Here is a 26,562-nt window from a genome sequence, read left to right on the forward strand (position 1 = left end):
GTCACAGGCACACACACACAGATATATGTGTGGGTGTATATATATAATATTATATTTTCCTAAATATATAAAACTTGATTGGTCTGTAAAATGTTACTTGTATGTATATGTATGTTTTAAGGGCTGAACTTTGATCTTGGATAACTAATTAGTGTACTCATCCCTGAGAAAGTCTGTTTCCTCCACTCTCTGCATTCCTTAGTTGTCCACAGTTCTTTCTCTAGCATTGAGGTCTTGGGAGCCTTCCACTGTCCACATTAGCATGTGTATTTGTGTCATCCTTAGCATGTGTACTGGTGTCATCTTTGCTCCAGTCATGTTTCAGCAAACATGTTGCTTGAACTTCATGAATGTAGTTTCTGATATTTCTAGGAGACACAATTTCACAGCAAACTCCCTGCTACTCTGGTTCTTAGAAATTTCCCATCCCTCTTTGCAATGGTCCCTAAGGCTTAGGTATAGGAGTTTTATTGTAGATGTATCCATTGGGACTGGACTACACAACTCTGCATTTTGATTTGCTATGGTTTTCTATAATGTCTCCTTCTGCTGCAAAGAGAACTCTCCTTGGTGGAACTATACTTTGTGACAACCACACTTACCTGTAGATGCAAGGACAAATTTATATAATGTAGTCAGGGATTAATTGGTTTTGTGATCTAGCAGTTGTAGGTTCCCCTTCAAGACCCATAACTTCACTAACTCTAAGTAGTTGGCTACATTTTCATTACCAAGTAAGATTCCTCTCTTGTTAAATGAGTCTTAAGTCCAATAAGAGAGCTGTTGGTTACTCTCAAGGTATATATGTTACCACTGCATCCCTGGGGTTAGGGTATCATGTTGGTTATTATTGTTGTTCATAGGCATCATAGCTGGGTAGGAGTGTTACTCCTTTGGAAGCTTTCAGTGTGCCTTTAGGTTCCATAAAACTAATTCTCAGGGAACAGGCTTTCAGATAAAATCCAGTCCAGGAGCCTCTTCTGTGTCTGAAGTGCTTGCTTCTTATAGGTTTATAGCTTGTTTTTATAATGCTGATATAGTAAACATATCAAAATAATAGTTTTCTTAGTCCAGTTGACAGTTTACTTGAGTAGTATAGTTGAATTTTTAGGATGGAATTTCCCTTCTTTTACGAAAAGATATGATGGGGGGAGGATGGGGGAGGAGGAAGGAAGGAAGGAAGGAAGGAAGGAAGGAAGGAAGGAAGGAAGGAAGGAAGGAAAAACATTGGCTCCAAAATATTTGGATACCAAAGGATCAAGTGCCTCACATGTACATATAATTAAATTCTATTATAAATTCCATGATATGATCAGTGAACTATCATCAAAATCTAAAGTCATTGTTCTCTTGTTTTCAATATTAGAAGTTAAGAAAATGGAATTCTATACTTATAAATAAAAAGATATCCATAATCTTTTAAAACAGTGAGGTACTGTTGTGGAAAAGGCCAAAAGGCATCAATACATATGCCCAAAATTTAGACCCAGACATGCCACTCATTCACTGTGAAACAGGAACAAGCTAGCTTATTTCTCGGACTGCAGAGTAGACTTCACCCAACTCTTCGAGCATGACTATGGATAAATATCAGGATCTTCAGTTTTACATGTTCTTCACCTTGAATCTCACTTGGGTAAGGCTTTTATCTCTTGATTGTGCTCTTATAGACAAAATATTTGTATTAGAGAAATGTTAATCAGACACGACTTATAACACTGCTGCTTTTGAGTCTAATGCTAATGAGTCAGCATTATCTAAGTATAACATAGGAAATGTTCAAACTTTGATCAAACATTGATCAAACAGTGTATTAAGCAAATATATTCAAACACTAGTAAATAACATATCTTCAGATAATATTTATCTACAATATATATATAAAACAAGGTCCTGTCTTAATCAGTTGACAAAATATTGTAACTGGAAACTAGCAAGAACCTAACTCTTGATTTTCCTTTAAACAATGATGCTGGTTCAACACAGTGTTCACAGTGATTTAAAAAACATAGTTATTGCAAATAGCCAAGACCACTGATTATGTATGTCATATACTCGCTTAAATTTATATAGTTGTCTTGAATTACTGTATATAGTTTGACAAGGGTATGGCCAAGTTAGATACTAATGCCTCAGCCCCAAGAGAGTGGCAAAACCTTCCCCAGGTAAGGTTCAGAGGGTTGGCAAAGCCTTCTTCTGGTCCAAATAGAAATGTTGACAGTGCGCACAGAAAATGGCCACCATAGCTTTCTCCTTCTGGATGGTTCCAGCCTGAAGATTAGTCTTTTTACACAGAGTACTTCAACCTAGATTAGCTAAACTTGCTGGACTCCCAGGTTGATGCAGCTATCCGTCAGAGAACCCAGGCCACCTAGTTCCAGGTTTTCTGTGTACATGTGTCAGTATGTTTGTCTTCTCTTCATTCTCTCACCACCCCAGTTAGATCAAGATCTGAAGCTGTGCAAAGAATGACATATAAGCAATATACATGTATACATATACAAAGATATAAATGTGCATGCATTGCACGAATACAGATGTGTGAGTACATTCATTTGTTTTGTTTTTTATATTTCATTTTGTTGGGAAAGTGATTGGGTGCATGCACCCCACACATGCATATGGTGGTCAAAGGCCACCCCTCAGGAGTTAGTTTTTTCTTGCTACTATGAGGATTTAAGGAACTAAATTCAGGTCCTCAAGCTTTTCAGAGAAAGTACCTTTCCCCAAAAGCCAACTCAGTGGACTGAGTATGTGCATTTGTGCAGGTTAAGTACTCTGATCCAACAATCTGTATGAAATGGTGAAAATAGGAAACATCTGGGGAATCAACATAATGTGCCACGTGTGAAACTCCACTCCTGACCTCATGTGCTAGGTTCTAGGTAAGATATAGATATGCTAAAACAAACTGTATAAAATTACCTTACGGGTTGGGAGATGGTTCAAGGGGTAAAGACACTTGCCATGGTAGTCTGACAACCCAAATGAGAAGGCTGAAGGTGGTTGCGTGCCTATGTAATCCCTGCACTCCTGGAACAAAATGGGAAGCAGAGACAGGAGGATTGCTCAGAAGAATATAGAACATCTAGCCTATAGCCCAGTCAAAGACAGAAATACTGTCTCCTCAACAACAGAGGAGAGAACTCCAAGGCCCCAAAAGTTGTGCTTCGTCTCCCACAGATGTGCTATGACTTGCCAGCCCGTCTTTTCTCAATCATTCTACATTTAACCTGCCTACAGACAGAAATGTAAATGAATCTCATGTTCAGACTTGGGTCCCCATCAGTGATAGATCTCGTTATGGATATGAAAACATTGCACAATGTGGACAATAAGTCTATAATCAGAAAATAAGAGATTCCTCTCCCTCTTTCTTCCATTTTTCATGGATGTTGATAAGAAAAAGCCATCTTTTCACGGCTCTGTTGATAAGAAAAAAAATCTATTCCGTAATAGTCAGGAATCTAATAAGTCCCATCCAAAGGACACAAAGTTACAGGACATTAAGCAAATGTATAAGCCACCAACTCTTTTTTCTTCTATTCAACTTTTTTTAAAAATTGTTATTAGTAATTTATAAAAATTTCCACTTTCTTCCCTCCTCCCAATACCCTCCCACTCCCCCACTCCCTCTCCTCCTCCCTCTCCAGTCCTAAGAGCAGTCAGGGTTCCCTGCCCTGTGGAAAGTTCAAGTTCCTACCCCCTTCCTCCAGGTCTAGGAAGGTGATCATCCAAACAGACTAGGATCCCAAAAAGCCAGTACATGCAGACGAAAGCAGTCCCAGTGCCATTATCAATGGCTTCTCAGACAGCCCCCATGTCAGCCACATTCAGAGAATCTGGTTTGATCACATGCTCGTTCAGTCCCAGTCCAGTTGGCCTTGGTGAGCTCTCATTAGATCAGTCCCCTTGTATCAGTGGGTGAACGCACCCCTCGCAGTCCTGGCTTCCTTGTTCATGATCTCCCTCCTTCTACTCCTCATTTAGACCTTGAGGGCTCAGTCCAGTGCTCCAATGTGGGTTTTTGTCTCAATCTCCATCTATCATCGGATGAAGGTTCCCTCTGATCCTGACTTTCTTGCTTACGTTCTCTCTCCTTCTGCTTCTCATTTGGACCTAGGGAGTTAAGTCCAGTGTTCCAATTTGTGTCTCTGTCTCTATCTCCATCCATCGCCATATGAAGGTTTTGTGGTGACAAGCAAAATATTCATCAGTATGGTTATGGGCCAAGGCCAGTTCAGGCACCCACTCCTCTGCAGCCCAGGGAACAATCTGGGAACCTCTCCTTGGACCTGGGAACCCCCTCCAGAATCAAGTCTCTTGCAAACCCTAAAATGGCTCCCTTAGTTGAGATATATACTTCCCTGCTCCCATATCCATCCTTCCTCCGTCCCCCCCATCCCATTCACCTAAGCTATCCCCCATCCACCCCTTCTCCCTTCTCTCTAACCATCTTCCCTTACTTCCACCCCCCACCCCCCGCGTACCCAAGTTTGCCTGGCAATCTTGTCTACTTCCAATATCCAAAAGGATAACTATATGATTTTCTTCAGGTTCACCTTCTTATTTAGCTTCTATAGAATCACGAATTATAGACTCAAAGACCTTTAACTATGGCTAGAATCCACTTATGAGTGAGTACATACCATATTCCTCTTTTTGGGTCTGGGTTACCTCACTCAGTAAAGTGTTTTCTATTTCCATCCATTTGCATGCAAAACTCAAGATGTCATTAATTTTTACTGCTGAGTAAAACTCTAATGTGTATATGTTCCACACCTTTTTAAACCATTCTTCTGTTGAGGGGCACCTAGGTTGTTTCCAGGTTCTGGCTATTACAAATAGTGTTGCTATAACATAGTTGAACAAATGCTTTTGTAGTATGTTAGGGCATCTCTTGGGTATATTCCCAAGAGTGGAATTGCTGGGTCCTGAGGGAGGTTGACTCCCAGTTTCCTGAGAAACTGCCACACTGATTTCCACAGTGGCTGCACAAGTTTGCATTCCCATCAACAATGGATGAGTGTTCCCCTCACTCCACATCCTCTCCAGCATAGGCTATCATTTGTGTTTTTGATTTTAGCTATTCTGACAGGTGTAAGATGGTATCTCAAAGTTGTTTTGATTTGCATTTCCCTGATCACTAAGGAGGTTAAGCATAATCTTAAGTGTCTTTTGGCCATTCGAAGTTCTTCTGTTGAGAATTCTCTGTTCAGTTCAGTACCCCATTTTTTTAATTGGGTTAATTAGAGTTTTAGTTTCTAGTTTCTTGAATTCTTTGTATATTTTGGAGATCAGACCTCTGTCTGATGAGGGGTTTGTGAATATCTTCTCCCAGTCGGAAGGTAGTCTTTTTGTCTTACTGACAGTGTCCTTTGCTTTAGAGAAGCTTCTCAGTTTCAGGAGGTCCCATTTATTCATTGATTCTCTTATTGTCTGTGCTACTAGGGTTCTACCTAGGAAGTGGTCTCCTGTATCTATGTCTTGTAGACAACCCTTATGTTGTCTTATTGCTATTGCTAGAACTTCAAGCACTATATTGAAGAGGTATGGAGAGAGTGGACAGCCTTGTCGTGTTCCTGATTTTAGTGGAATGGCTTTGAGTTTCTCTCCATTCAATTTGATGTAGCTGTCGGCTTGCTGTAAATAGCTTTTATTATATTTAGGTATGATCCTTGTATCCCCAATCTCTCCAACACTTTTATCATAAATGGGTGTTGAATTTTGTCAAATGTTTTTTCAACATCTAATAAAATGTTCATATGTTTTTTTCTTTGTTTATTTATATGATAGATTACATTGATAGATTTGCATATATTGAACCAGCCCTGCATCTCTGGGATGAAGCCTACTTGATCATAATGGATAATTTTTCTAATGTGTTCTTGGATTCGGTTTGCCAGTATTTTGTTGAGGATTTTTGTGTCGATGTTCATGAGTGAGATGGGCCTGTAATTCTCTTTCTTGGTTGTGTCTTTGTGTGGTTTTGGTATCTGGGTAACTGTAGCTTCATAAAAAGAATTTGGCAATGACTCTCCTGTTTCTATATTGTGAAATACATTAAGAAGTATAGGTATTAGCTCTTCTTGGAAGTTCTGGTAGAATTCTGCATTGAAACCATCTGGTCCTGGGCTTTTTTTGGTAGGGAGGTTTTTGATAACAGCTTCTATTTCTTCGCTACTAACAGGTCTATTTAGAATGTTCACTTGGTCTTGATTTAACTTTGGTAAATGGTACTTATCTAAAAAGAAGTCCATTTCTTTTACATTTTCCAATTTTGTAGCATATAGGCTTTTGTAGAAAGATCTAATGATTCTCTGAATTTCCTCTGTGTCTGTGGTTATGTTCCCCTTTTCATTTCTGATCTTATTAATTTGCATGTTCTCTCTCTGCCATTTGATTAGTTTGGCTAGGGGTTGTCAATCTTGTTGATTTTCTCCAAGAACCAACTTTTTGTTTCATTGATTCTTTCTATTGTTTTCTGTGTTTCTATTTTGTTGATTTCAGCCCTCAGTTTGATTATTTCCTGTCTTCTAGACCTCCTGGGTGTATCAGCTTCTTTTTTTTCTAGAGCTTTCAAGTGTGCTGTTAAGTTTCCAATGTTTGCTTTCTCCGTTTTCTTTAATTGGGCACTTAGTGCTATGAACTTTCCTCTTAGCACTGCTTTCATTGTGTCCCATAGGTTTGAGTATGTTGTGTCTTTATTTTCATTAAATTCAAGGAAGACTTTAATTTCTTTCTTTATTTCTTCCTTGACCCAGGGGTGATTCAGTAGTTGACTGTTCAGCTTCCATGAGTTTGTAGGCTTTCTGGGGTTCGAATTGTTGTTGAATTCTAACTTTATTCCATGGTTATCCGACAAGACACAGGTGGTTACTATTATTCTTTTGTATCTGTGGAAGTTTGCTTTGTTACCAAGTATGTGGTCAATTTTCGAGAAGGTTCCATGCGCTGCAGAGAAGAAGGTATATTCTTTCCTATTTGGGTGGAATGTTCTATAGATATCTGTTAAGTCCATTTGATTCATTACCTCTATTAATTCTCCTATTTCTCTGTTAGGTTTCTGTCTAATTGACCTGTCCATTGGGGAGAGAGGTGTGTTGAAGTCTCCTACTATTAGTGTGTATGGTTTGATGACTTCCCTGAGTTCTAGAAGGTTTTCTTTTACATAAGTGGGTGCTTTTCTATTAGGGGCATAGATATTCAGGATTGAGACTTCCTCCTGATGAATTGTTCCTGTTATGAGCATAAAATGTCCGTCTCCATCTCTTCTGATTGATTTTAGTTTGAAATTAATTTTGTTGGAAATTAGAATGGCCACACCCGCTTGTTTCTTAGGTCTGTTTGCTTGAAAAACCTTTCTCAACCCTTTACTCTGAGTAGATGTCTGTCTTTGTGGTTGAGGTGCGTTTCTTGTAAACAGCAGAATGTTGGATCCTGTTTTTGTATCCAATCTCTTAGTCTGTGTCTCTTTATAGGTGAGTTGAGTCCATTGATATTAAGTGATATTAATGACCAGTGGTTCTTAACTCCGGTTATTTTTTTTTATTTTTTATTTTCTTTTTGTATAGTAGAGTTTGTGTGTTTCCCTTCTTTGAGTTGTGCTTGTGAAGGGTCGCTAGATGTCTGAGTTATTGTAGGCAGTGTTGGCAATGTTAGATTTCTTGGGTTGTGATTTTCCTTTTATTACTTTCTGTAAGGCTGGATTTGTGGCTACGTATTGTTTAAATTTGTTTTGATCCTAGAATATTTTGTTTTCTCCATTGATAGTGAACAATAGCTTGACTGGGTATAGTAGTCTGGGTTTGCATCCATGGTCTCTTAGTTTCTGCAGTACATCTATCCAGGACCTTCTGGCTTTCATGGTTTCCATAGAGAAGTCCGATGTAAGTCTAATAGGTTTACCTTTATAAGTTACTTGATCTTTTTCCTTTGCAGCTCTTAATATTCTTTCTTTAATCTGTACATTTTGTGTTTTGATTATTATATGGCGAGGGGATGATTTTTTTTGGTCCAGTCTATTCGGTGTTCTGTATACTTCTTGAACCTTCATAGAAATATCGTTGTTTAGGTTGGGAAAGTTTTCTTCTATAATTTTGTTGAATATATTTTCTGGGCCTTTGATCCGCAATTCTTCTCCTTCTTCTACTCCTATTATTCTTAGGTTTGGTCTTTTTATTATGTCCCAGATTTCTTGAATGTTTTGTGATGAGAATTTGTTGGATTTGCTGTTTTCTTTGATCAGAGTGTTTATTTTCTCTATGGCGTCTTGAGAATCTGAGATTTTTTTCTTCTATCTCTTGTATTCTATTGGTTATGCTTGATTCTGTAGTCTCTGTTCATTTACCTAGATTTTCCATATCCAGCCGGCCCTTAGTTTGTATTTTCTTCATTGCCTCCATTTCAGTTTTCATTTCTTGAACTGATTCCATTACCTGTTTGATTGTGGGTTTTTTGTTTTTTTTTTTTTTTTTGGTTTCCTAGGGTATCATTTACAGCTTTACTCATTTCTTCAAACTTTTTGTTATACTTCTCTTCCATTTCTTTACTCATTTCTTCAAACTTTTTGTTATACTTCTCTTCCATTTCTTTAAGAGAGTTATTTATATCCTGTTTAAGGGACTTTATTGCGTTCATAATGGCACTTTTTTCTACTTCTTCTGGATTAGGGTGTTCAAGTCCCTCTGTTGTAGGGTCGCTGGGATCTTCTGTTTTCATGTTGTTTTTCAGATTGTTGGAGGAATTCCTGCCTTGGCATCTGCCCATCTCTTCCTTCAGATGTTCTCTAATGGATCTTCTGGTACCGGGTCAGGTTCCTCCCTCTGATGAATCTTCTGCTAGATTCATCAGATTCATCAGATTCTGCTAGAGGATTAGCGTCCCTTGCTGGCCAGGTATCTTGCTGAGCTGACACAAGGCCTACCTTTCCACCGGCAGGCTATTGAAACACAGGAACTCCCTCCTGCCAGGTTGCACTTCCAACCCAGTCCCAGCCTGCAAGCCGGCTGAGCTGGGTGATTTTATGGCCCGAGGAGGAAGGGAGGAATAAAGGAAGGGGTTCCAGGGTGAAAGGTGGGATGGGGTAGGAGGCGAGAGGGCTTAGTAGGGTGGAGCTGTCCCTGCAGAGTGACCAGGGAGTCAAGGGGGTTGGGGAATGTCTGAGCTCCTCCTTGCCAGGCTTCTGCCCTGGGCCAGAGCAAACTCACTCCAATGATGAATCTTCTGCCAGAGGATCAGTGCCCCTTGCTGGCCAGAAATTTTGCTGAGCTGACACAGGGTCTACCTTTTCACCGGCAGGCTATTGAAACACAGGAACTCCCTCCTGCTGGGTTGCACTTCCAGCCCAGTCCCAGTCTGCAAACCGGCTGAGCTCTAAGCCACCAACTGTTATAATTATGATATGCTATTTGATTTATCAAGAAAGATATTTTTAACTAAATTTTATTTTTTGTAATTATCAATTTGCATTATCTCTTTTGATTAAATGTATATGTATAATGATGACAATTTAAACAAAGTTTTTAAAGTCTTAATATTATGGTGAAATGTTTTTGGAAAATATAATATATTTGAAATTATTATGTATATATAGTCTTAATATATATATGCATGTATATTTGCAGTAATATATGATAAGGTGATTAACAATAATTTAAAATTTAAGTTATACTATGTTAACACAAAATCCTGTATGGAAGTAAAAGTGGAAATACAATTTCAAGGAAAATATATATGTTTCAAAATATCTAATTATTAAGATTTTATTTCTATATATTTTGAAGGATATTGAGCCTCAACAAATAGATATCCAAATACATATATTTTATTTGGTACATTAAAATGTTTGTTTTTATGTTTAGGGTGTGCAATATTGGGCAGCTGGAAAGATGGTTCAACAAATAGGAATATGTACAGGGCCTAAGTCAAATTCCCAGCACCCATGTTGGGCAGCTCACACCTGCCAGTGACTCCTGATGCCTGTGGATCTGCAGACACTAACACTCACATGTGCACATACACATAGCACACATAGACCAAACATGCACGTACAAAACTAATGTGACTTAAGAAAACATTTGTAATGTATGAAATTATATTGCACATATTTAAACTCATGACAAACTATATGTCAAAAAATACTCTGGGTCTAAAAATCCTGCCATGTTTTCTACATATATTTTGAGGGATCCCAGACACAAAAACCTGAAGGGTACTGAATTCTTGCCTTGTCTTATCTGTCTGCTTAATAGCTTTATAAAATTATCCAAGTGGTGTATGGTTCGCTTTGATGAATGCTACAGGCACAAATAAATGGACTTTATAGTGTGTTATAAAGTACAGTTTTACCTTAACAAATTCTATCAACTGGAAGTTTCCATTGACCCATAGAGAGAACTTCTGGATCCATTTCTTCAAGCAGGGTATCACCCAAGAACCCAAGAACAGAATAAAAACACAGGAGCTCTGACACAGAAAAGAATGTCTTTTGTAAAATGCTGTTCCAGACTTCAAATACAAGACCCCTAGTCCTTCAGACTCTAACTCCACTCTCTGAATGGCAAGTATCTCTTCTTGAGTCTCTAACACTCTTTAGAGAGATAATTCCAGGTAAAAATAACCAGAAATTTTTAATTTTAAAATATTACTTAAAGGTTCAGTTTCAATATCAATCTCAGAGAAAGACAATATTTGATTTTCGAAAAGATGTATAAAATTTTTGTCTGATTTGTTCAGTTTCACAATAACCTTCTTTGAAATCTATAGGTGTAGATTTGAAATCGACAGATACAGATCTGAAATCTACACATGTTGATTTCAATGGCAGTGTTTGAGTTTTACAGTTCTGGGGTTTATATAAGGAAGGCACCTCCATAATATGCCTTGTGCCAAAGGAATTATAAATACAGCATTACCATAGCAAGTTAAGTCTAGTGCCTTAGGTTAACAAGCATTTATAACAAGTTTTATGGAAGTATTGCAGCTTTGAGTTCAAAATGTTTAGGGTTGAGGCAGGATTAGGGAATGGTGGGGCATAACAACAGACTCAGGATAGCCTAGAAGTAGGAGGGTCATTGGATCTCTGGCTATAAAGTGTAGGCCATCCAAAAGGGCAGGGTAAGGATTAATTAATGTCATTAAATGATGATGATGGCAAACTAAATACTATGAATTAGATTAATTTTCTCCAGGTAACCCAGGGACAATCAAGAATGGTCTTTTTTGCTCACAAAAAAGGTGGCACAGGTCAGTGCCTAGTCCACTATGCTTTCATTTAACATAGTTTATCAAGGCATCTTTCAAAGTCACAGGTCACTATTCCAATCTAAGAATTCTGTTGGGCTATCTCTAAACAGGGTATGTCCTAATAGTTTTCTCATAATAAGGAATTAGCTTTTGAGGGTCCCTCTTAGGATAATAACTTTTAAGAAATTTAATATGGCAGCAGCTCGTAAAGTTGAGCATGATATAAAACAAGAGACAAATTATCCAGAAATAAATACATCCTCGGGGAGTGATGCTTACTGATACTGCAAGTCCCCGGTTAGATGAACAGATCGCCTGCCTCTAGTCAGAGATAATGTCTTTCAGTCACATGGCATTTGTTCAGTTAAGTATTTACCCTTTATGATTATAAGAAACAAGATGAGAGAGGACAAGTGACCTCCAAAGGTGCAGAAAGTTGCTAACTAACAGAGCCAGGATTCAAACCTGGTGCCGCTACGTGGGTTTTAGAAGAACCATCATCATTGACACTCGGTGACATGTATGTATAGGTATGTATATCAATTTCATATGAGCCATAAGAATGGTTCACACATGAAGGATTGAGTAACACTGAGAATACATGCAATGATCTGGGTTGAGCTTTGGTATATAGTTCTGTGTGAGACTTTATCATTTTACATGTTGCGGCTAGGGAAGCTATCAATCCCATTACTTGAAAGGCAGGAGCAGGTGGAAAACCGTATTTTCAAGTCCAGTCTGGACTTCCAAATAAATTTCAGGCCAGCCTGGGCTATAGAGTGAGTGGACCCATATTTCAAAACAACAGGAACAAAAGTTCTATAGACCACTTTGCCACACATTAAATATCTATCACGCGTGTTTTGACAAGATTCCAAATGTTGTATTTAGTTCTACACTAAAGGCATATACAAAACAAATGAGCCATATTTTAAGTCCATTCATTATTTTCACACCAGCCCAGTTTGACCAGAAATATTTAAACTATTCAGCTGCCACATTTAAAAAATAACTTTAGGAGCCAAATCCAGAATAACAAGCAGCATCTCATACATGAACAAGTATATTTGACGGTTCAGATTTTAGTTCTGTTTCTAAATTGCTTTTCAGAGAAATCCACAGATGATATGCTCAATACATGCCCAGTGTTTGAGAGTTTTTGAATGCGGCATATTTTTCTATTACTTTGTCAAATACATTTTCATGCAGAAGAAATCAATAAGATTTAGCTTTCTCAAATCACACGTGAGTGCTGCATTGCTCACAGCTACACCCCATGGCTCAAAACTGTTGACTTAAAAATGCCCCCAATGCTTCAACACCACAGGACAGCAGAGTCTACTAGGTTGCTCAGATGCCGACAGAACACCTGGACAGGTTTTTGGCTGGGGAAAGACTGACCAGCAAAGGACTAAGTTAAATAATGCACATTCTATATCAAAGCGTCTATAACAGCCACAGAACTCTTATTGTCACAGTCTAGCAAGCTAGACCTAAGCCACACAAAGATTTTAGACATACTTCTATGACAACTGTATTAGTTATTTTTCTTCTTGCTATGACAAAAGCTACTTAAATGGGGAAGAGTGTGTTTTGGTTCACAGTTGTGTTGCAGTCCATCATGGTGGGGAAGTCACGGCAGCAGGAACCCAAGGCAGCTACTCATAACTGTATTCCCAGTCAAGACCCAGAGAGTAAAGAATGCTTATACTCGGTGCATTTTCTCCTTAAAACTAAAGCAGAGAGCTTTGCATTTATCACTTGCCCTTGATTTCTGATTATAAGTCTCAGTACTGAATGAAGCATTTACCTAATTATTCTTTATTAAAAAAATCGGGAATCAGATATGGGGAAAGAACATGAATGATCAGAGAAGCTGTGGAGAAGCCACCAGCAACCTCCTATCTCTCTCTGTCCTCTATCCAAAAGGGCTGAGATCCTCTCTCTGCCCTGCCTTACTACTTCCTGTCTCCTGTCTCTCCACAGTCCTCCGATACTCTATGATTAATTTTGATTGGCTAATGACCAAATGACTAGCCCTGTCCTCTAACTCAAAGTAAGCTATATGGTCAGAATGAAATCAAAATATCACGTTAATTGTTGATCCCAGAGTCTTCCCCCTGCTCCTAGAGGCCAAAGCACAGGATGCAAGAACTGTTTATGCTAAACCAGCCTAGCTTCCTGTTAAATTCTCTGCTTGATTCTACCAGCCTGGGGGATTAGCATAGAGCCTTGTTTCGTCTTTGGCATGGTAATTTCACCTGCAAAGGAGGGTTCCCACGGTGCCTAAATCTTCTCTTAACTGTCTGTCACAGTTCCCAGCTCGGTACCCCCTGCCTGGGAAGAACCAGGCTCTCAACACTGTGATCTCTCTTCTGGTTGGGAGGAGGTCTTTCTCTTCTGGGGAAAAGAGTATTTAACCTGGTGGAAACTAAATAAACTTGGCATTCACCTCTTGGCGAATGACCCGGACTCTCTATGTGTATGTGTCTTGTGTTTAACCCCTAGGCCCTTGCCCAGCTCGTAAAAGGTATGGAGCCATGGTCCATACCGGGAGGGTGGTGATGCAGACTCGGGTGATTCCCACAAAGTTAATAACTGACCATGTAGATGTTGTATGCAAATTCACCCTGGAAAAGCAGCCCACGGCTACGCATCTCCCAGCACATAACTGCAGGCCAGCTGTTTGACAATGTTTCCTCTATACCTGTGTGGTCATGAGAAAGTCATGGCACCCTACAGTGAAGCATGAACTCTAACTGCCTGCAGTTGCTATGAAAATTATGAGAAATCATGCACAGAAGTCTTCTACACCAGAAAGTGCACACAGAAAGCACTCAATATTCATGTATTACTAGTTCACAGAGAAGGCTACCATACCCATTTATGAACTTAAAAGAGTGGCCATTGAAATCACAACTTCCTGGTTGCTTGTCTTTAAAATGTTTTCTAATAATTCTGACCCCGGTTCCCAATCTATAAATTGGAACTGAAAAAGATTAGCAGATAATATCCAAGGATTAACTTTAAACAGAATGGTAGGAATTCAACACATATTAGGAATTCAACAGGCATTCTCTTTTCATTGAAGACAATGGGAGTGTGTATAGTAAGATGATGATGGTATTTTGCTGTTTGAACCCTTTTGAGGGACCTACCACCCAGCTCCCAAATAAATCACGCGGAAGTTTATTCTTGCATGCCAGGCCGTAGCTTGGCTTTTTTTTTTTTTTTTTTTGCCAGTTTTTCTTAATTTGTATTATCCTGTCTACCTTTTGGCTCTGGGTTTTCCCCATTCTCTTACTTCTGTGAATCTTTCTTCGTGGATTGCTGTGTAGCTAGACGACTGGCCCCTGTTCTCCTCCTCCTTCTCAGCCACTTCTCCTAACCAAACCCCTTTTCCAACTTTTCTCCATCTATATACTCTCTTTGCCTGTCAGCCCCACCTTTCCTTTCTCCTGCCTTGCTATTGACCATTCAAATCTTTACTAGACACTCAGGTGTTCTAGACAGGCACTGTAACACAGCTTCACGGAGTTAAACAAATGCAACATAAACAAAGTAAAACACATTAAAAGAATATTCCTAACAAATGGGGGGGTTGTAAAAATGGCTCAGAAGTTGAATTTCATTCCAAGGTCTCATATTGGGTTACTCAACCACCTGCACATTCAGTTCCAGGAGATCTGATACTCTCTTCTGGACTCTGTGGACACCCGAAATCACACACACACACACACACACACACACACTAAAAAAATAAATAAATGAATGAATAAAATATTTAAGTAAAAGAAAAACAAAAAGACAACAGAAGCAAAAGAACTTTGACTGCCGACTTCTGGAGGGCCTGTGTTCTTGTACTCTTAAGGCATAGCAGAAAAAAAAAAAAAAAAAAAAAAAAAGAGGACCAGTAGGACCAGTAGCTGGATCAAGGCAAAGGAATGCTGAAGGCTAGAGAAATAAATGTGACACACAAGAAAGTATGAAAAAAAAATTGCTGAGAGTTCAAGTATATGTCTAGGCTAGCGAGAAGGCAGCTTAGCAACCAGGGTCTCAGTCAGCTTCCCCAACAAACTTCTGTAGAGCAGCCTACGCACCTCGGAGGGCACCAAACTGTTTCTGAGAATTGAATTGAGTTTCTTCTTAAACAACATAGTAAGAACCATCCATATTTATATAAGAAAGTCTTACAGCTGTTATCTCTTTCCTTAGGGGAGCGAGTCTAGGACCACCATAGATTCCCTATCCGCAGATTCTTATGTTTTCTAAGGTGAAATGGTGCAGTACTTCCCACAACCCACACATGCCATTCTCTATACATCAGAGTGCTTCTAAATTACCTGTAAGGTTTAATACAATTTAAATGCTTTATTAATAGTTGCTAAGGGAATATTTCAGAAATAATGATGAGGAAAATAATTCTGCATGGTCAGTACAGATACAAGATCTGTTTCCAAGTATTTTGTACTGCGAGTTAAATTCCATTTGTGCTTAATTAGCAGATATTAAAGATTAACTGTACTTATATGACTTGACCTCTCAAAACTGTCTCTTCCATGGGAAAAGGCACCAGAGTGTGAGGAGAGTGAATGACTACTCGGTAATCATGCACACAGTAATGATGGCATCATCTCAGAGACTTCAGAAAGAAGCTCTCCTTTTTTTAAAAAATCACTAATGAAAGGACAGAGATGAACCACTAAGTTTTGACATCTTAAGAATTTTGTCCTTTGATGTTTCATCTTCGTTTTTATCAAAAGCGAAAGATATATTTTTGCTTGATTAGATTTTTTTCTCATTTTGAAAGTAATTCCACATATAGCTCATAGACGTGGTTGTTAAGTTCACTGTTGGAATATTACTATTTCTTTCTATAATGCAATTTCTTTGATATGGGCTTTCTGTGGACGTTTCATACAAGAATAGAGACTTAACGATGGACTGTATTACAGCTTAACAAGATTGTCACCGAGAATCAATCCAAAACAGTTTGCACTCTCGGACAACCAGTCAAGCAGCTAATGACTGAGAAATTCCCCAGCTAATTTTCCAGTTGAAGACTCAGTGGTTTTAAGTTTTCCGTAACTCCGTAACTTATCCCCAGTATCCTGCCCAGCACAGTCTCACCCAAAATTCTATAGAATGACTGGTGTGCAGGAATCCTCTCTGTCCTTTTTGAAGTACCTGCTTCTTGAAAAAAAAGAGAATATTCCCACTAGTGCCTATTTATACTCAGACATATATTTATTTATGTCTGACATAGCTGACAGGCAATGGACAGAAAAGGACAGCATCTGTCTACCTGCTTGCATCCCTCACAAAGTACTACTACCATGAGAGAGGACACAATGCTGCCATTCTGGAAGACCCATGGGGAGACTATAAAGGGAAAACATGTCCTTGTTTACCTGACCCACTTGAATCATCCGCCTAAGCTCAAAGTTTCATCAAAACAGTTTTTAGAAAGTACCATACGGAATATTAAATATCCTCAATAAATCAAATTAGTCCAGAGAATGATAATGATTCTTTCCGGGTATCCTGAGGGTGATGTGTCAATAACGACTAGATAGCACTAGTCCACTGCACTAGATGTAGGATAGGCTAGTCCGCACTGTCTGGACACCCTTGGGCCCTGGAGTCTGGACTAATGCCTACAGATGTCTGGATTTGCCCCAACTTCATTTCTCGGTAGTAGGAGCAGTAGGTAAGGGGACACAATTGTAGGGAAGGATGGGCCTTTTGATGGATATGCAGTAAACTTCGTGTTATAACATGAAAACAAAACAGGCCCGAGAACACCAGATCTGGTTGATTCTGATAGAATAGTCTTTTCAGACGTTTTCTTAATGTTTAAATTTTCGGGGATGCTCCATGAGAAATCCAACTAGATAGTGAAGCGTCTAGACCGACATCCTCATCTAAAAATTGAAGAACTGGCATGAGAGCATTGGGAAGCCTTCCCCAAGGTTCCCACTGCATCAGAGAGAGAGAGAGGAGCTTGCAATAAGTTGTAGATTTCTTCTGGGTGATATTACTCTGTGCATAAGTGGGGAGACAGTGAACTGTTGTGTTCCTAACCCAAATGCAGTTATTCCGTCCATGATGCTACCCCAGAAATTCTTTACAAAGGAGTCTTTTAAACCAAACTGAGAAATGTTTATCTTCATGGCATATTGTTCTCTTCCCACTTTCCTTGTAGAGTTGCATAGTAAAAACCTGTGGTTCCAATTATTCCTGGATTCTCAAGCTAACTTTCTATACGGGAGCAGGCTATTGACACACGTGAGCAGGATGCAAGGAACGTGTATCCAGTACAGTGCCTGTATTCACAAATGTGTGTGTGTGCGCATACAAATGCAAGACACTTTGTTGAAAACAAACAGATAAAGAAGCACCAAGGCTTCTCTGGCCCATGCCTCTCCAGCTCACTAGTAATGTTTGAACTAGAAGGATCAATCCAAAGCAAGAGAATTTATTTTTAATATTAATCATTTTCCTTCATCTTTTGAGAGCAGCTCTGTAAGCTAAGGTTATGGAAGACCTTAAACCAGATTACTTTGGATGGAATCATAAAGTAAAACATGGGTTACAGAGATGGTTCAGTGATTCAAAGTGGATGCTGGTCTTGCAGAGGCCCAGAGTTCAATCCAGAAGTCCCAAATCTATGTTGAGTGTTTTAGACTATGACTCCAGCTCCCAGATCATTCACTGTATCTTCAGACCTCCCTGAGAAAAGCCACATATGGGTATGGGAACACACGCTCACACACACACACACACACACACACACACACACACTTAAAAAAATGAAGTAGTAAGAAAGGAAATTGCAAAGGAGGGAAAGATGCAGAAAAGAAAACCTGTTGACCACACATTGTCTTACAAGTGGATTCTCTATGTGGGGTATAATATTTAAATCCCCACCCATTTGCCACTCTTTTGTTTATTTTTTTCATCAGTTTCACTGCAAAAATATCTGTATTTGAACGAGTTTAACTATTGAACAATTCCCAACTGTTTAATTTTTCATTAAAACAATTTTAAAGCTTTATTTTATCGTCTCCTTTCAAATCTCCAGATTTTATGAAGTTGAAAAGCGTCTTTCCCCTCCCCCCCCCTTTTTTTTGTTCCTGGGATATATTTTCTCACAAGTGAAGAGAACTGTCTGTTACAGTGACGAAAAGTCGAATTTTTCCTTCAGTGCTGCCACATTGATCACGTTTCTAATTCTGGCTCCCTGAGCACAGAGCAAATTAATCCTGCTCTTGAGATTGTTGGCTTGACAGGTTGGAAGAAAATACAAAAGCAGCCTCCAGAGAGTGTGTGCCTTCCTGAAGCAGTGACTGATGACCATTTACCAACTTCAGGATCAACTACTTGTTGGCAAATTAATAGAATCACCTGTGACTCCAAGACTGTATTTCCCAGATTTCAAGAACTGGCTACCATCCCCTGCACAATGCATTTTTAAATGATCCCGTTTCAAACTGGTTTTAGATTTTTTTTTTTTAATCACAAAGATTGAGTTCTGGGAAAGATAATAACTAGAGTTACGCCTGCGTAGACTGGTTAAGAAGAGTCAGTCCAAGAAAGTACACACGGTTGGAAAGAAAGAAATACAAGCTTTGGAAATTCTCAAAGGCAGGGAAAGAACAGGTAATGTGCGGAGTAAAAAGCGTTATGCTGAATGCAAACTGAGTTAGACATACTTCCAGATACTTGGCTTTTCTGAGGAGGCAAGAGAATCAAATCATCATGCTCAGGGAAAGGCAGGTCATCTGGCAGGCCACCAGGACAAGCCTGAAGCCCTCAGAAGTCTCAGATATAGTTTCTGCTTTGGGTCAGACCCCTCTGGTGGTGTAGTCAGCAGAAGTAAAGAAGCATCTTTTCGCTACTCAGCAAGCGTGGCTTGGGAGGCAGTGAGTGGATGCCATCTTGAAGGGGAATTTACTGTTTAATGTGATCCTTCCCTGTTGACCTGAACACAGTCACAAGTGAGAGAGCCTGAAGCGTCATGACAGCAAGGGAAGAGACAGCACAGAAGATAGAAATGGAAAGTAGAAAGGCTATTTTGATTTTATCTTATCTTTAAAATGCATATTTAATTTATTACCTTTCTTGAATTTATGGTATTTTGCTTTTGAAATATTTTTCTCTCCTAATTTGTAACGATTACTTGCATTTTTCTATGTCCTCTTTTATACTTCTGCTTACTTTTTCTTTCATTTATTTAACCTTGCTTCTCTTCTGTTTTCTCATACTTTCTTTTATCTCAATTCACTTACTATTTACACATTTACCAAAAATAATATTTAACTACATAGTATATTCTATACCAATTTTTATCTTTTTATTTTATGACCATTGTTAATAAACCAGTGGACTTTAATCAAATATATATAAATATATTTCTGTATCTTACATGGTTTGATGTAATTGGTGTTACAGTAGTCTGTATGACATTGGGGATTGAGCCTTGAGGAGCAGGCTATTTAATATAAAGATGTTCAAAGACCTGGAAAACATCAAAGAAAACAGATACACAAATGGTAACATAGAAATATAAGGAAGAGTGAGTTAGTATGAATTCCCCCAAAAGATAATCAGCTACTGAATTCAATGATACTAGAAGAAGAAAAATACCAGTTAAAGAATTTTAAATCAGCTAGTAACAATGGTCAATAAAACAAAGAAGATACGAATAAATGAATTCCACTAAGGATCTAAAAAGAAAAGTAAATAACAAGAAAAAGCCAGCAAAATAAAATTTTGAAAAGGCAGCAAAATGGATGAAAAAGAGAGGAAGCTGGATTTTGAAAGAAAAATAGAAATGTTCAAAATTCAATGAATAAATACCTATGGAAAACATTATCAAAAGATTCAAGTAGAGGAAAGAATATTAAAAACACAGGAAGAGGTCACTTTCTTATGGATATTTAAGATCCACAAGAAAAAAATATTCAAGCTTGAGGTTAGATACAAACAAGAGACCAAATTTAACAATCCATGGGGTGAGTAAGATGAGTGAATGGAAGCCCCCATTGTCTTCATCCTCACTGACAGTTGGTATTATCCATTTGAATGTTTGAGTAGTAGATATTTCATTAAATGTTTGGTTGTTTATTCATTGTTGTTCTAAACAATATGATATCCCCACTCTTTACACACAATGCTGCTGAAATAGATCTAAGACTCATGAAGAGACACATTTAATATACAATTTCTTGTCTTGTTAACTTAGCAATGATGGCCAATTTTAAAGCAGATGGTGCCTTAGACTATACAGAACAAAGTAGCTGTGCCTTTAGGAGACTGGCAAACAAGAACACAGGCATTTTATCTTTTTACGCAGTTGTCAATTTGAAGCATGTTTGGCTACAATAAAGACGATTTTTTATTACTGTTAATGAAACAAATGTGATTTTCTTTACCTCATATATCAACAGTCTAGAGAAAGGTGGTTGCTGACATCGATTCAAATGCTCAGAAAGTGAAACTAAGAATCTTGTATACATATCGTGTTATTCATCCAACAGGTGAAAGATTATTACTCTTGCAGGCCAGAAATAATGCCCATTTTTCAGTGCAAGAAATACATGATGACACTGTAGGGCCTGTTTCAGCAAGGGCTGATTCTGTGATGTTTCATTGCTCTGACTGTACTGCATGTTTTCTGCACAGGTATAGGACACTAGAAAAGTCAGTGTGCTGGTTCGTTTTTACCAAACCGACACAAGCTAGAGTCTTCTGGGAAGAGCGAACTTCAACTGAGAAATATCTTCATCAGTTTGTAGATAAGCAACCCTGTGGAGAATTTTCTTGGTCACTGGTCTCAGGGGAGAAAGGAGCAGCATACTATAGCCAGGGCCCTCCCTAGGCAGGTGATCCTCGGATTGTCTAAAAAGTGGACTGAGAAAACCACAGAGAACAAGCCAGTAAGCAGCACTCCTCCATGGCCTCTGCTTCAGTTCCTGCCGGTAGATTCCTGCCTTGAGTTTCTGTCCTTATTTTCCTCCTTAAGGGATTAAAAAACTGTAAGATGAAGTAAATCTTTTCCTCTCCAGGTTACTTTAGGTCATGGTGTTTTTATCACAGCAGTAGAAAGAGAACTATGTCAGTCAGTATTTAGATGAAATTTTCTCTTAGTAGGTTTTCTGCAAGTGCAGAAAACAATGCCTGAGAAAATATTCTAAAGGAGGTCAGGTTGATACTGGCTCACAGTTTGCAGCCTCCATCTATGTTTTCTTAATTCCATTATTTTTTGGACAACCATAAAGCAGAATATCACAGCAGTATGGGGAAAGCAAAATTGATTGTATCATGACATCCAAAAATTAAAACTGAAAGGGGAAGTGTTTTAGGACAGAATACACCTACAAGGTCATAAAATCAGTGTTTACTTCATCCAACTAGTCCCTACCACTTAAAGCCTATTTATCCATGAGACCATCAATAGATTATTCCATTTTAGAGTCCTTATGAGTCAATTAGATCCCCAGATTCCACTTCTAAACATGGTTACATTGAGAAACAAAATCAACACAAGAGCTTGTGAAAGGTATTTCAGGAATAAACCATAATTATCTACTCCAACTAGAATTAAAGTTGGACTTTCATTAGCAAGACAGAACAAATTTCAAGAGGAGAGAAGAGATAAACCTATTCTTTTGAAGTATTTTTTTCACAAGCGATTGTAAGGATCACTACCTTTTAAAATCCAGTCTTAATCAGAGTGAGATGTTTATATTGACTTGGAAGAGCTACATCACACTGGCACAAAAATTTTAGAGATATGCTTGTCTTTGAAAAGAGTAGAATGAAACAGGGATTCAGTGTCAGAAGGCAAACACTGGCTTTAACGAGCTATCAGAACTTAACTCTGTTAAGTTCACCACAGTGTCCTAATGTCGCTTCATTTCTGTAGTCATGCCTGTTGTGTGTCGCATTTTCTAATTCTTCATGTACCAATCAACTGAGAGTTATGTCACAGATGCTCTAAATGGGTCTCTTGGGAAAAGGGAAAAGCAAGCAAAGAACCCTTCAAGCTCCAGTACATTTTTATAAAGATTATAGATTTTATTTGTGATGGCTAGCTGAACTCTCTGAGCAGGTTTTTCCTGGTCCCTCATTTTGCACTCAAGTTCTACCTTGAAATAGAATGAAAATATTCTAACAGGGAGGCTGGAGAGGTGGCTCAGTGGTTAAGAGCTCTGCCTGTTCTTTCTGAGGACCTAGGTTCAATCCCTAGCAACCACATGGTAGCTCACAACTATCTGTAACTACAGTTCCAGGGGACCCAACACCCTTACACAGGGAAAGCAACAATGTACAATAAACAAACCGACAAATAAATTAATCGCTCATCTCCAGTGATCATTAAGTCTGGAGCATGGCAAGTTTTGGGGGTGGAGAGATGGCTCAGAGGTTAAGAGCAATGGTTGTTCTTCCAAAGGTCCTGAGTTTAATTCCCAGCAACCACATGGTGGCTCACAACCATCTATAACGAGATCTAGTGCCAACTTCTGGTGTGCAAGCATACATGGAGGCAGAACATGGTATCCATAATAAATAAATCTAAAGAGGAATTTTTTAAATATCCTAACGGACAGCTAGGGATTTTGCTCTGTACTGCAGAATTCCTCTCCATGATATTTGTTGGCTATCAGTACCAGAATACATGTTATTCAACTGGAAAAGGCTAGGTTCTGCACCACATTGTGGTATGAGGACTTCTACTAAAGGTTCTAGAGTTCAGAGACCTCATAGTTCATAGGGGATGTTGTAGACTGAGACTGTTAATTTCCCTACTGCCCAGACCTGAATAGTGACAAAGAAACTATATTAATTACAACATTGTTTGGCCAGTAGTGTAGGCATATTTTTTTTTTTTAGCTAATTCTTACATCTTGAACTAACCTATTTCTATTCATCTGTGTATTGCCATGAGGCTGTGGCCTGGCTGGCATCTTTCTCCTTTGGCAACTACATGGCATCTCCCTGACTCCACCTACTTTCTCCCTGTATCTCTGTTCTGATTTCCCACCTGGCTTTACTCTACTAAGCCATTGGTTGAAACAGATTCTTCAATAACCAATGATAACAAAACATATTTATAGCATACAGAGGGGAACCCCGCATCAGGCAATGATGGTGCTAATGATATCGATATAGGATTTATAATCATCATAGGATTTAGGAATACTGTGCTCAGACCTTCCAAAATACATTTTTTAAAATGATTTAAGAGGTCTAGAGTGGTGACTCTGTAATTAAGAGCACTTGTTGCTCTAACAGAGGTACCACGTTTGGTTCCCAGCACTCACATCAAGCAACTCAGAATGGCTACAGTTCCCAGGCTCCCATGCCCTCTTCTCGCCTGTATAAGAGCCTGCAGGTACAGGGTAGACATACAAACATGCCCACATACACACATGTTTGTAAGTAAAATAACTTAAAAGGAAAATGGGATTTAAGTTTATTTCATGGTGACCCAGAGAAGAAGCCCTCACATACGAGCTATAACAAATCAGGTATCAAAACTTCTCTATATCCAGCCAACTTTATCTTGAGATGCTTTCTTTAAAAGAATTGATTGGCAGCTTTTACTTAGATAAAATCTGAATAAAACCTGAATTTCTTAGAATTTACCTTATGACAAGATTGCAAACATCCGTTCATTTAAGATATAACAGTCCAGGGGGCTGGAGAGATGGCTCAGAGGTTAAGAGCATTGCCTGCTCTTCCAAAGGTCCTGAGTTCAATTCCCAGCAACCACATGGTGGCTCACAACCATCTGTAATGAGGTCTGGTGCCCTCTTCTGGCCTTCAGGCATACACGCAGACAGAATATTGAATACATAATAAATAAATAAATATTAAAAAAAAGATATAACAGTCCAGACTTCCTAAGCACGTCATTGTTCCTGGCAGGGAAATAACAATGAGTATGACAAATAATTTCATGGTCTTACCTGCCTCATATTTTAAAGAAGGTGAAAAGCACTTGTGTATGCTCATATATGTAAACATACAGACTTGAGCCTTGCTAAGGCTTTATATACTGTAAAGACTTTATGGTATGAATATGAATTTAGCCTATATTAATTGTATAAATGAATGGGTTTAACCATCAGTTTCTTTACGTATGCAAATATGATGCTTTGATTGTTTCTGCCCTCTTTCTTGTGCTTTCTCACCCTCCCCCTTTTCATCTTTTCCCTGGATCTTTAAGTTTGCTCTCTAATTTTAGACCCGTTTTTTGGTTGTTTCCATATATGAAGAATCATATTAATTTTCTTTGTCGAACTAATCTTACATGGTTATGTAAGATTACATAATGCACAGTTCCAAAGCTCCATGCACCATTTTCTGCAAATGGTATGATTTTATTTTTCTTTATTGCTAAGTAAAACTCTAGTTCTTAAATCCATCCATCTATGGGTAGGCATAGAAACTTAATCCTTATTTTGGAGTCTATGTGTAGCATCACAGTAAAAAAAGATATGTAGCTATCTTTTTTGTATCCTAACTTAATTTCTTTTAAAATGTTTATTTTTATTTATCATTTGAGAATTTCATGTATTTACAATAAATATTGATAGTATCTGACATAGCTGCCCCACAACTCCTCTAAGAAGTTCCCCCAGTTCAGACATCTCCAGTTCAGCTTCGAGTCCCTTTCCCCATCCGACTCATTCTCCCACGACTAAATTCAATCAGTGCTGCTATATGTGTATGAGTGTAGGGATATCCACTAGAGCACAGACAATCTCCCCCAGAATACATTGTTGAAGAAAACTGACTCTTCCTCTCCCAAAGACATGTTTTATGTGCTTTTTATCTGGTGATGTCAATACCTTATCTGCTAGGGTGGGACTTCATGAGCCTCTCCCATCCATATTGATATTTTGACTGACTTGGTCTAGCACAAGTCTTGTGCAGGCAACCACAATGGCTATGACTTTGTGATGGAATGGTCTTGTCATACCCAGAAGGTACTGCTTTGCAGCAGTTTTCTCAAACCTCTGACTCATCCTCTTCCCCCTGCTTCTTCTGCAGTAAAGCCTTGGGGGAGCAGAGGAGAAGGCTGTAATATAGATGCCCCAGTTCTGATTGAGCATTCTACAGACATGTATTCTCTACACTTTGACTAATTGTGTGTCTTTGTATTGACTATAATCCACTACAAATTGAAGCTTTTCTAATGAGAATTGAGAGTTGCATTAGTCTATTGATATAAGGATGCATATCTAGAAGATAGTTGATACTACATCAATTTTCTAACTTCGTTTTGTTTAAATATATACAGCGGATTGGTATTGCTTTTAGCTTTGGAAGAAACCTTCACACTTTTTCTAAAATGGTTGTACTAATTTACATTCCAGCCAATAATGATTAAGAAATGACTTTTTTTCCCATCAGTTACTGAATGTAGGTTCTACAGTGACATTTAAGATAGTTATCAATCTGACTACAGGGAAAGTTCAGTTAAGGCACCATCTTCACTATTGCTTAGGGTTTTAGCAAGGGTCATCCTTGAAAATCCCTGGGAATTTCTCTAGTGCCAGGTTTCTTGCTAGTCCCATAATGTCTCCCTCAATCAAGATTTCCTTGTTCTCCGTCTCTGTCCTTTCCCATTTCAACCATCCTGTTCTGTATTAGGAGGCTGCTTGTTCATTTCCCAGCTGCCCAGACTCCTGAGATAATCACTCAGAAACCATATTGTTTGCAATACTGTATGACCAATAGTCAAGGAATATTTCTAGTGAACTTTCATATCCTAAACTAGCCCATCTCCATTAATCTGTGTATCATCATGTGGCTGTGGCTTACCAGCAAAGTTTCAGCATGTCTGTCTCTTGTGGTGGCTCCATGGATTCTCCTCAATTCTGCCTTCTTTTTCCCAGCATTCAGTTTAGTTTTCCCTGCCTACCTCCATTCTGCCCGCTACAGGTTCAGTCCAACTTACTTACTCAATAATGGTAATCATAGCATACAGAGGAGAGTCCCACATCACCTCCCCTTTTCTGTCTAAATAAAAAGGAAGGTTTTTAACTTTACCATAGAAAATTACATATAACAAAACAGGTATCAAGAAAGAATTACAATTACAATATCTACTTTATCTTTTATCATAACTAAAGAAAACTATAATTATAACTATTCTTCAACTCCATCAAAGACGCAAGAAGGATATAATATTACCTAAGTAAACAGGCAGTACATTGTAAGCAACTTTCAAAACTCTAGAAATGACAGAGACATCTTGCTGCCTGGACAGTCACCAAAACTTTTTCTGTAACACTGCAG

The sequence above is a fragment of the Myodes glareolus genome, chromosome 13 (assembly GCF_982192425.1).
Source record: "Myodes glareolus chromosome 13, mMyoGla1.1, whole genome shotgun sequence".
Classification (NCBI taxonomy): domain Eukaryota; kingdom Metazoa; phylum Chordata; class Mammalia; order Rodentia; family Cricetidae; genus Myodes; species Myodes glareolus.